The following is an 11,794-nucleotide window of genomic DNA, read 5'->3' on the forward strand; positions in this document are numbered from 1 at the left end:
AGTATGACTCTGATGGTGGATCTGAATATAAAGGCAACCCAATCTACGAAGGTGATCCAATATCTGAAGGTGATCTAACCTCTAGAGGTGGTCCAACCTCTGAAGGTGGAACTTATAAAGGTGGAGCTTTTGAAGGTGGTTCTTATTTTGAATGTGAACTTGTACAGTTTCAGATACCAAGGAGACTTGCAAACTTTGAGTTCCTGCAAGATATTGAGATTGATTATGAAGGAGAAGTCATACAAAGTTCCATGTTGGTGGACTCAAAACTTGCCAGCATCAATAAGACTCTATAGAAGAAGGTGTGGGTGAACTCCATGAAGGAAGAGCTTGAGGCTATTGAAAGAAAATAAGACATGGGAACTGGGTGTTCTACCTCAGAATAAGAAATCCATCAGTGTTAGATAGGTTTTCAAGATAAAGATGAAGCCAAATGGTTCAATTTCTAAGCATAAAACAAGGTTAGTATCTAGATGATTCCTACAAAAGTCTAGTTTATACTACTTTGAATTGTTTGAACATGTAGCTAGACATGAAACTATAAGATTGGTTATTGCTATAGCTGCAAATATGAATTGGCCTCTATCACACTTAGATGTAAAGTCAACTTTTCTAAATGGTCCATTGCAAGAAGAAATTTATGTATTATAACCTCTTGGGTTTGTGAAAAAGAACAAAGAAGGGATGGTGTACAAGCTGCATAAAGCCTTGTCTGGGCTGAAACAAGCTCCAAGAGCTTGTAATCTGAAGATTGATTCATTTTTCAAGTATTTGGGGTTCAAGAAATGTGAAACGGAATATGGTATGTATGTGCAACATACTTTTGGTGGCAATGTAATTCTGGTGTGTCTTTATGTAGATGACATACTTTTGACAAGAAGATGTACTTCTGAGATAGACATGTTCAAGAAGGTGTCGATGAATGCATTTGATATGACTAACATTGGAAATTTAGTATATTTTCTGAGGATGTATATTTTGCATTATGAGAAGGGAATTATTGTGCACCAACTGAAGTATGAGCTTGAGCTGCTGAAAAGATTTGAGCTAATGAATTGTAAGTCAGCAGTCACACCTCCTGAGACAAATCATAAGTTGGATTATAATGATGGTGGTGAGGATGTAGCTGTTACAACCTTCAAATAATTAGTTGGTTGTCTGAGATGTCTTTGTAACAGTAGGCCTAACATATGTTATGCATTTAGAATGGTGCGTAGGTTTATGAGTAAACCAAAGTGGTCACATTATGAAGATGCAGTCAGGATTCAGAGGTATGTAAAAGGAACTCTAAGGCATGTAATTTTGTTTCCATTTGGAGTGTCATATGTTGCTGAACTAATATGCTACTCAAACTCTTACTGGTGTGGTGACAGAGTGGACAAAACAAGCACTACGGGATACATGTTTATGTACCTAGGAGCCCTCATTTCTCGGTGTTCTAAGAAGCAACTAGTGGTTGCATTGTCAACCTATGAAGCAGAATACATGGTTGGTGCTTTGTCAACTTGTCAAGTTACTTGGCTGATTAATTTGTTGTAGGAACTGAAGTTTAAGGTAAGCAAACCAGTCAGATTGATTATTGACAATATATCTGCCATAAGTCTTGCTAATGATCTAGTGATGCATGGAATAAGAAAGCACATTGATACCAAGTACCATTTTCTCCACAATCAAGTTCAGAATGAAGTACTTGAGGTTGTTCATGTTAGCACTCAGAAGCATCTTGAAGATGTTTTGACCAAAACAATCAAAACTGAACACTTCATCAATTTGAGCGATGGAATTGGTGTTGTTGGTTTTTAAACTTGAATGTGAATTAAGGGATGATGTTGAATGTAATTCAACATTCAAGTTAGTTTACCTTTGAATTTCATTTGCATTTAAGTTTACATTTTCATTTTCATTTGAGCTTGCATTTGAGTTTTGGTGAATCTATATAAGTCCAAATGAAAACAGATCGTAACAGTTCTTTCATTTTGAGAAAGTTAGTTAAAATCTCTCTCTCTCTCTCTCTCTCTCTCTCTCTCTCTCTCTCTCTCTCCATCTCTTAAATCTTCATCTTTTCCCATTCTTGTGCATTATTAATGGAGGTTCATTGTTGAACTCCAACACTAATACTTCCTTTAGGATAAGAAGCAAATTGAAACCAAATTATATTAATATTAAAATTCAAATTTTAATGAAAGCAAGATAATATATATATATATATATATATATATATATATATATATATATATATATATAGTCTCTTATCTAAGATAACATACATAACAACATCTAATCAAGTTCCCTAACAAAAAAACATGTACTCTTCTGCTTCCTTTACTTCATAACTATTCCATGAGCTTCTTGTTGATTCCCACACAAGAAGGTTACTCTTCCAAGGCCCAATTGATAATCAACCACAATTCAGCCGACTTATATTTTGGAGTTCATTAATTTGATGCAAACATTGTGATGATACTTGTAATCCTATTATGGTCTCTTATTTGCTAACTTGCATTATACTCCATCATAAGGTGTGCCTTAAGATTTTACAACAAAGCCGTCAACACCAACGCTTCTTAAACTTCAAGTAACAACCATTCACATCAATTGACTAAAAAAGGAATAAAGAAGAAATCTCTCAAAACATTCCCCCCACTAAACTATGCAACCGAGTTGAAACTACCAAGTTTGGATATAGAGTGTGTGATATGTCTCTTAGAGTTTACAAATAGTGAAAAGGTGCACATATTTCCTAAATTCAATCATGGTTTTCATAATCTTTGCATTAACAAATGGCTAAAGGAACACTCATCATGTCCCAAGTGCAGACAGTTCCTCCTTGAAACATATCGAAAGGTTGGTAAATTGCAGGGGAACCAATTGTGTTGCCAGTGCTACAAATCATTTTAAGAATTCAACCAATAAACCATGAAGTTGTTGAAGGGAAGAAATAAGATAAATATTTATTATATTTTGAATCTTTTAGTTGCTTTAGGTTGACCCTATAAGAAAATATAAATCTGTTAGAATTTGGAAAATAACTTTTTTCAACAATAATCTGAAGTAAATAATTATTTGATCAAATAGTATAAATGATATTCAATCGGATGACCCCCCTTCAATTTCCTCCCCGCCTCTACATCCCCCTTTGTATTCTTAAGTAAACCTTGACATTGTGAAAATTTTCTCATTTATTTCATAACATGTGAGAGATACAAGATGCTTTTATGTATTGAGCCTTTGAAGATAAGTTAGCTGCAACTGACTAACCGTTTCTCTTTTGTTCTAACAGAAATCTAATCGTAGTTACAATCAACTTGCCAAACTAATTTTCCTAATATTAAGAAATGTGGTTGGGCCTAACTCAACTCTACAAAATTGGCTTATAGGGTGACGATTCCCCCCACTTATGAAGACATGTTCATGCCATATATTGTCTGATGTAGGACTCTTAACACACCCCTCTCGCCCAGGACTTGATATCTGGAGCATGGAAATAAATTATGGGGCCCTGTAAGACCCTAATTTTGACCCTAAGATCCCTCATGGCATCATATCATTGCTTAGTGCATTGCCTCAAGGATCATAGCATGTTTGGCTTCTTAACCCTATGATTGGGATTTGTGTGAGTGGTTTGAGACCACCAAGCATGCTTGTCTTGTATATTATTGCTTTTCTTATTTTGATTATTAACCAAAAGCACAAAAATATGTCGCTAACTTTTTTTGTTTTGAAACTCAAGTGATCATGTGCTCCAATGCTCCTAGGAGGCTCCTAAGCTCAATGCAATGGCTAGATAAAGATGAGAAAAAGCATGACAATGGTACACAAAGTTCCTAATCATCATATATGTCTCCCAAGTATCTCAGTTTGCCAATTTGATCAAGATAACCCAAAGGGCTTGAGGATTGTTTCCCAAGGAAACCCTAATTCAACTGTGCTTTGACTGTGCCTTTCTCATGAAGCAACTTCAACCTATGATCAAATTTAACCAAGGTAAGTTCTTTCACTCATTATTTTATGTATATATGAGCCTATGTGAGGCCCCTCAATCATTTATTCATCAAGATTAGAAGTTTGGCCTTGAGAAGTTGACCAGTCAAGTCATTTGACTAAACTGAGGATCACTGAGACATAACTTTTTATGTGTTTGTCAAATGAAGCGGATCCCAAGAGAAAAAATGTTCTTACGAACCATATGAACAAAGTTCATGTTCATCAAAAATCCATTTGAAACATGGAAGGTCATCATTCATCTCAAACCATTACAAGTCATATTGACTGAAACCCTAATTTTAGGTTAACTTCCCAAGGACCTAACTTCCTTAATTTTTATGATTTTGAGGTGAGACCAATTGAATTGGAAAGATTAAGATTTATAATTCAAATTTTATGTTGTACACAATTTCATAATCCTAAAATAAATACATATGATAATACAAAACATTATAGGTCACTTTGGACCTAGGTCATTGAATTTGAAAAATGTCCAACTTCAAGTGCCCATAACTTTCTCATGAAAAATCCAAATGATGCAAAATTTAAGTCTAAATTTATAATATGGGAACTATCTACAACTTTTATGTTGGAGGTTTTTCCATTTGAAGCTTGCATCATTGAGTCATAAGGGCTTGAAGAAGCTTGCTTTTGGTAAAAAAATTCAAAGGTGACTTAAACATGTTTTGTACCCAATCTTTCACAACCAGTTTTCATTAAGTTCCAAACTCCAAATGAATTTTTTCCTAACATGACTTTTGTTCCTTATTTCAATAGCTTTCTAACCATTACTCACATTAATTTTTTGGACTTTCCATGTGTGAGTTTCGAAGAGCTCTTTAATCATGTTCATTTTGATATTTTATGGTGAAAACTTGAAATGCAAGTTGTTTCAGTCCAATGCACACGACCAAATGGTGTTCTCATGATCTCAGCAAACTTTTGCATCCACCTTTGGGCTTTGCACGCGCCTGTACAGGCCCATGCACCAAAATTCAAATGGTCGTGCACATGAAAGAAGCGTGGGAATCAGCCACATCCAGCTATAAATAGAAGTGCCTTGAGCTTCAATTGGCAACGATGTGGAGATCTGAATTGCTGCTGACTTGAAATCCCAACCCTCACTAAAGGAATTTCCAGTTTTCTCTTTCACTTTCAAGCTTGAATTTCAACATCATTAGTTGATCTTCAAAGCTCAATTCCTTAACCTAGCATCACCATCACACTTCCAGAGCAAAAGCAGATCAAGATCTTGAAGGACTCGTGCTGTTTGAAGCTTCATTTCAGAGGTAGAACCTCAAACTATTTTGATCTAGATCTTGCTATACAATGTGAATTTCTTTGGTTTGTGTTGTTTTCTGAAGTCCTCTCACTTGAGGCAGGCCAACGGTGGTCTTAATTGTGCAAATCGTGCCATTACAGTTCACACACCATGATTTTCAAGCTCACATTTCTCTCTATATTGGAATGGTGAGGATGATCCATGGTTACAGTGGTGATGTACATCACCTCGGCTTCATTTTGATGTCTTCATTTTTCATTTTCATTGCAATTTATTTTCCTGCGCGTGGTGGCCGGATTCTGGTACTTCGCCGGAGAAGAAGGTGTTTTCCACCGCCTGTACCACGCGTGCATCCTCTGAACCCTTGGATCGTGTCTAAACGTTTTAATTTTGGTCATTACATGTGTTGACTTGTTTTAATATAATGTGTTGCGCGCTTGACTCACGTGTACCTTGTATCCATGCCCCTGAGCCCTTGATGCCTTACCACGTCAATTAATAAAATGATCTGATGGCGCTGGATTTTTCTATTTTTCTTCTTTTCTTTTAATTTCAGTTAATTCCTTTTATTTTCAAAAATTCATAAATATTTTATTTGAAGTCACAAAAATATGAGACCAATGCCAAAAAATTTCTTGAAAAATGTAGTTTCATATTTTGATTTTTAATTATTTTTGTGACTTCATTTAATATTTTTTGTGAATTATGTGATTTTTAATAGTTTTAATTCATTTTTTAATACTTTCTGATATTTGAAAAATCCAAAAATATTTTCCTAACACCTATGGATCATGATAAGTCAATGAAAAATAGTCTCATCAATTTCTTTGAGATTTATTTGAGATTTTAATTCATATTGTGTTATTTTTTATTGTTTTTAATTGTTTTTAAATAGATTCTGATTTCAAAAATTGTTGAAATTTTTTGTCAAAGTTTGTTTGACCATGTTAGACCTATGAGAATTCAATTGGACTGGTTGAAGTTGATTTGAATTAAATTTGAGGTTTGACCATATTTTGTTCATTTTATTTTGCATTTATTTTTAATTCAAAAAATACCAAAAAAAATGGTTTTGTTGACTTGTAACCTTCATTTCTCTTCTATTTTGCATTGATTGATGATGATTTGGTTCACTTTTAATCAATTAAGTTTGATGCTTGAATTCTCTTTCCATCCTTTTCATCTTCATCCCTTTCTTTTCATAATTTGGCCAATGAGTTAATGTCTTATGGTTGGTCTTGACAAATGAGAGGTTTAACCTTCTTTGATCCAAACCAAACTCAACTTGATCCAAGATCAAATGAGTTGTTTTGTGTCTAAGATAGGTTGCTTCTTGGTCAAGCAAAAAACCTAAAGTCCATACAAGGCCCTTCCCATTTTGTTTTGGCATGACAAGTTTTAGGAGCTTGGCTTTCTAGTCATGATCTCTAACTTGTGTTTATTTGCCTATAGTTTTATTGACCGACCTCAGATAGGTGTGACTACTACATTAGTCCACTTACGATTGCTTAACATAGCGCTACATTGTCTTATGACAAACTAACATAACTTCACTAATTACTAACTTTAATTTGAGCATTTAATTTCTTGCCCTTTACTTTAATGCCCTTTATTTCTTGCTCATTTACTCATATTGCTTTTCATTTTTCTCACTTGAGCATATATTTTTATGTTTATGTCATTTTTCTTTTGCTCATATTGAGCTCATTATTGTATATAAACATATTGTTGTCTTGTGATTGTTTTGTATTTGCTTTGTGTGAACCTAATGCAAAAAGGAGAAAGGACTTAGAATTAGGATATACCTATGCTTAAAGGAGTTCAAGAGCAACTAGGCCCCATGCCTTTAGAATGCTAAATTTGTTGAAGAGCAACTAGGCCTCATGTCTTTAGAATGCTAAATTTTAAAGTTGACTTCAAAGGACTTCCTTTCCAAAACTTATTCTTTGTCCATTCCTCTTATTGTGCTGTGAACTTTTTGATGTTTTCTCTTGTGTGATAGGGATTCCATCTTGAGATAGTAAAGAGGACCATTATCATGAGTAGCCAAGTTAAGAGAGACAAGCCAAATGGATATCCTAGGAGCTTGAATCTAATTTGTTTGATTGCTTGATTGTGTACTAAGTCCAAAGGAAAGGAGCATCTTGAATCATCTTTATGATTTCAAGAAAAGGAACTCCAAGGGTTTTATCCTCTCTCTTATCTTTAATTGCTTTAGGACTATCCATTCTCTTCTTCTCCTCACTCTAACCCAAGCCAAAAATCTCTTTCTTGCAAACTTTGACTTTATTTCAAATTAGAAACCTAGGCCTTACGCCTTTGACTTTTCAAAACTATTTTCCTAAATACTCATTGTGAATAAACATTAATCCAACTTTGACTTCATTTTTTAAATACATCTAACTTGTAAATACAACTCACTTCAAGTTGTTTTGTGGTTCCAATAGCCACTTTGTTAAAACCTTTTCAAAAACATTAGTCATAGATTTGAGTTATCGTAGTGGTTGATGTAAATCTCACCTCATCCTTAGTGGTTGGATTATAAGTCTTCCATGCTTATTATAGGGTTAACCCCTCACTAGTATGTTGAAGTCTTCCTCACATGGTGGATTGTTGGTTTAGGTTTAGTTTTCTCCTTTTGATAACAAAAGACCTTAAGGCTTTTGATCAAATCAATTCACCAATATTTGTGATTTCTACCCCGAACTACGAGGTTTTGATCCTACCTTTGTGATGGTACGTATGCAATGGGTTCATCCATTCAAACAACAAATTTGTAAATATAATATATTCTCTTCTCACCCCTCCAATCTTTTGCACATATTTTCACAAATACCAACCTACAACACATATTTGCAAAAAGGGTTCCCTTAGAGTACTAAGGATGTTTTGGGTGCGTAAAACCTTCCCATTTCATAACCAACCCCCTTACCCAGATTCTGACATTTTTATTAGTTTTTGATTTGATAAAACTTCTTACTTGGCTTTTGTTCGCTTTTTAGCCTTTCCTTTGGACAATGGCGACTCAAAATTGTATGTTTACTTTTGGTTTAGTCAATAAACCTAAAGGTAACGAAAACCCCGCTACAGAAAAGTGGCGACTCTACTGGGGAAAAACTTTCTCTCTAGTGGGTTTAGCCTACTTTTTGCTTATGTGTGTTGTGTGTTTATATATATTTGTGACATATTTTTGTGCAAATTTGGGATGACTGTATTGTTTGTAATGTATGATTTGCTTGATATACTAATTGTCTGTATGCTTGGTGGTTTCTTGTGAGATGAGTTCTATACCCGAACTCGAGTGCACTTATGATAGGAGAATGGCATAGTCTTGTTGACTTGTGTGGAGTTATTCCTTAGCAAGTTGACTTGCAAGTTCATTCACTTGGTGGAGGTCTTGTTGGGATCAATAATGTCACACGAGTAGTCATGGTTGGGCATTACTCTTTCCAATATAAACCTTAGAAGCCAAGGACCTTAGATACCTAGCCCATCTTGGCCTATTTTAGGATGTAGTGCGAAGGTCGTTCAAGTGTAAGATTTGATACGATTGTTACACGATACTACACTCAGAAGAGTCCCTCTTGAGGATATTTTTGGAATACGAGTAGTCGTTTTATCCGATAATATCTGAAAGATGAGATGATGACTATGGGGACCCTTTTTAGAACATGATTGTCAGGTTTAACCATAGTACACTCCCGTTGGGTGGTTCTTAACCGAGACTCCATGCTCGTGACTTATAACAAACCCTTGATTCGTGGTTGATCCGTTCTCGTATATTCTCAATATCAATGGAACTTGGGTGTTGATAAGGTGTAAACCATAATCCACCAAAATGGATGATTGATATTGATGATGACGTGAGCCATCCCGTGACCTTTGTGTGGTGTGACTTGCTTGATCCTTGAGTGTGATTGTTGCATCCATGCATTCATGCATTCATTCGCATCCATATCATCAATAATAAAAAATTTCAAGGAACTTAAGAGGTTTATTTGCAAATTTCCAGACAACCCGACTTGAAAGGGTTAAGGAGTTTGACATCTTATGTATTAGAGCCTTTGGAGTTCAAAGCTCGCCATGGGAAGCTTTTGTCTATTCTTTCTACCAAGGTGGATGAAGGTCTGATGAGTGTGTTGGTGCAGTTCTACGATCCTCTGTATCGGTGCTTCACTTTTCCGGATTTCCAGCTTTTGCCTACACTTGAGGAGTATGCCTATCATGTGGGTATACCTATCCTGGATCAGTTGCCGTTCAGTGGTTTGGAGAAGATTCCGTCTTCTCAAGAGATTGCTGACATGCTTCATGTAGATGTATCTGACATTGTTGCTCATATGACTACCAAAGGTGGAATTCAAGGTCTCCCATCGGATTTTCTCATTGCCCAAGCTACTTTGTTTGGGAAGGCCATGAGTGAGGACGCTTTTGAAGCCATATTTGTACTCCTCATCTATGGGCTAGTGTTATTTCCCAATATCGACAATTTTGTGGATGTGAACGCTATTAGGATTTTCTCTTCTCTTAATCTCGTTCCGACTCTGTTGGGTGACACTTATTTCTCTTTGCATATGAGGAATGCAAAGGGTGGTGGTTCTATTGTGTGTTGTCTGCCTCTGTTGTACAAGTGGTTTATTTCGCACTTTCCTCGGACGCTCGCCTTCAAGGAGAACAAGGGATGTCTACGGTGGTCCACGAGACTTATGTCTCTCACTAATGATGATATCTCTTGGTATAATCGTGTTTATGATGGTTTTCATATTATTGATTCTTGTGGTGAGTTCTCCAATGTGCCTCTTCTTGGTACATGTGGTGGAATTAACTACAATCCTGCTTTGGCTCGTCGTCAGCTTGGGTTCCCCTTAAAGGATAAACCTAACAATATTTTGTTGGAAGGATTATTCTTTCAAGAGGGTAAAAATCCCCAGAACTTGAAGGATAGGATGGTCCGCGCCTATCGCAAAGTTCATAGGAAGGGGAGGAATGAGCTTGGTCTTAAGAATTGTATTGTTTTGGAACCTTACACCGCTTGGGTGAGGAAGAGAGCTCTTGAGTACCGCATGCCATACGATTATCCGAGACCTACCCCTGTGGTTATGGTTGGGCCTTCAACCCTCCCTAACCAAGGAGTAGAGGAGTTGAGAGATGAAGACCGGTCGTGTGCATCGGTTCGTGAGCGTGAGGAACTTCTTCAGCAACTCAAAGATAAGGATGCAGTGATAGAGTTTCTAGAGCATCAGGTTATTGATGAGCCTGATGATGTGGTTAATTCTCTTCTTCCTCACTCATCTAGGTTTTGGAAGAGGAAGTATGATCAGCTCGCCAAGGAGAAGGCCGATATGGAAGCAACTTATGAGAGAGAGGTGAAGAGGCTTCGTACAACTTATCTTCCGATCTCAAAGGCTTTGGACGATTGCTTCTAGGGCTCCATAGGATGTTTATTCTCCTTTTCTCTTATTGTATTTTGGTTACCAAAACTGTATTACTTCTTTGGTGTAAAAAGTTTCCAAATACTATTGCTATGAGTATTCCATATATGTCTTCAAAGTTAAATATTTTCAAATATTTGCAAATAGATCTCTATAAAGTTCCTCTGATTAAAAAAAAGCCATATGCACAAACATTGCATGCATCATATGCATAAACATTGCATGCATCATATGCATAAGCAAGTTTTATTCTGAGCTCCTGATCAGTGGTCTAACTCTTTGCTCTTCATTTATTTTGAAGACAATCCGACGCACCGGTATAATACCAGAGCCAATCATCCAGAGATAATGGAGCATCTAGAGCAAGAGAACAGGGACTTGAAGGAAGATATTGCTAGGCTGACTGCCATGATGGAGTCAGTTCTGGCCACCCAAAGCCAAGCTTCACCAACTCCTGCAACTCCTCCCACGAGGACTGTCATATCTGAGGTGACAACTTCAAATGTGCCTGCTGCAACAACCCACTTTGCTCCGACTATGCCAGCCGGGTTTCCTTGGGGAATTCCTGCTAATTTCGTGCCAGAGGGCTTCGCTCCTACTCTCGCCTCCATGTCGGTATCTAGACCGGTCCTATCTGTGTCACCTCCCGTTGTGCACACCCTTCCCCGTGTTGAAGACACCATCTATCATTCCGAGCCATCTGAGGGCCCGGATGTATATGAGAAGATGGATGGGATGAAAGATCAATTCCTTGAGCTGCGCAAGGAACTGAAGACTTTGAGGGGTAAGGACCTCTTTGGTAAAAGTGTTGTTGAGTTGTGCCTAGTGCCCAACGTGAAGATCCTTGTAAAATTCAAAGTGCCTGACTTTGAGAAGTATAAGGGAAACACATGCTGCCTCAGTCATCTTGTGATGTATGCTCGCAAGATGTCAACACAGACTAATAATGACCAACTGTTGATCCACTACTTTCAGGATAGCCTGACAGGTGCTGCGCTCCGGTGGTATATGGGGCTGGAGAGTGCAAGCATCCACTCTTTCAACGATCTAGGCGAGGCCTTCGTCAAGCAGTATAAATATAATGCGGATATGGCTCCGG

At 37.0% G+C, this 11,794-nt stretch overlaps 1 pseudogene; it reads left to right on the top strand.

The window, feature by feature from the left end:
- Positions 1 to 2,303: 2,303 nt before the first annotated feature.
- On the top strand, positions 2,304 to 2,942 carry LOC127102185 (RING-H2 finger protein ATL78-like; annotated as a pseudogene).
- The last annotated feature ends 8,852 nt before the right edge of the window (positions 2,943 to 11,794 follow it).

Source organism: Lathyrus oleraceus, chromosome 7, assembly GCF_024323335.1.
Source record: "Lathyrus oleraceus cultivar Zhongwan6 chromosome 7, CAAS_Psat_ZW6_1.0, whole genome shotgun sequence".
NCBI classification, from domain to species: domain Eukaryota; kingdom Viridiplantae; phylum Streptophyta; class Magnoliopsida; order Fabales; family Fabaceae; genus Lathyrus; species Lathyrus oleraceus.